The sequence below is a fragment of the Artibeus jamaicensis genome, unplaced genomic scaffold, assembly GCF_021234435.1.
Source record: "Artibeus jamaicensis isolate MK-2021 breed Jamaican fruit bat unplaced genomic scaffold, CSHL_Jam_final contig_687, whole genome shotgun sequence".
In the NCBI taxonomy this organism is placed as follows: domain Eukaryota; kingdom Metazoa; phylum Chordata; class Mammalia; order Chiroptera; family Phyllostomidae; genus Artibeus; species Artibeus jamaicensis.
The window spans coordinates 248,463-249,477 of NW_026521925.1; positions in this window are offsets into that span (position 1 = coordinate 248,463).

The following is a 1,015-nucleotide window of genomic DNA, read 5'->3' on the forward strand; positions in this document are numbered from 1 at the left end:
ACAGCAATCCAAAAGGACCTATGCACCTAATATTCATTGCAGTGCAATTTACAATAGCTAAGTGCTGGAAGCAACCTAAGTACCCATCAGTAAATGAATGGACCAAAAAACTATGGTACATTTACATGATGGAATACTACACAGCAGAAGGAAAGAAGGAGCTCCTACCCTTTGCAACAGTATGGGTGGAACTGGAGAGGATTATGCTAGGTGAAATAAGCCAGGGGCTAAAAGACAAAAACCATATGATGTTGCCTTTAAGTGGAACCTAATCAGCAAAACAAACAAGCATGCAAAATATAACCAGAGACATTTGAATTAAGAACAGACTGACAGTAACCAGAGGGGAAGTGGGAGGGGACAATGGGGGTAAAAGGGAGAAGGGTTGTCAAAGCCATGTATGTAGTATACATACATGGACAAAACCAACGGGATGTGGAATTTCTGGAGCCACAGGGAGAAGTCAGGGAAAAGTAAGAAAACTATACTGGAACAATAATAAAAAATTTAAAAAATAAAAAATAAATATAACAAAATAATAATAATAATAATAATAATAATAATAATAAAAATACAATTCAAGTTCTGCAGGATAGCCAAGTGATATTTGTCTTAGTTGTTGGCATTAGCCTTATGATCTCTATCTGGATCTTTCTTTTGTCCTTTCACAGCTCCAGGTCTTACTGTCTCAAACTTGAGGGAAAAAAGCCCCCTGCTGGCTTTAAACCTTCCAACTGAGTTCTTCTGGTCTTCCTGGATGGTGCAGGCAGAGGAGGAATGGGCTCTTTTTTTCCCCCCCTTCTCTGTGGCTTTGTGAGGGTGGGGGCTTGGCCTGGGCTACAATATTCACGGGTGCCCATCCTCCAGTCCATGCAGTCAAAGCAGTGCTTGGCCCAAACTGTCCATATGTGCCAGGCCAGCACCTTTAATCCACCTCATTGTGCTACCCTTTGATTAGTTCCTGAGGTGTACCACATAGTTGCAACTTTCACCCCTCCTCCACCCTCTTTGCAGG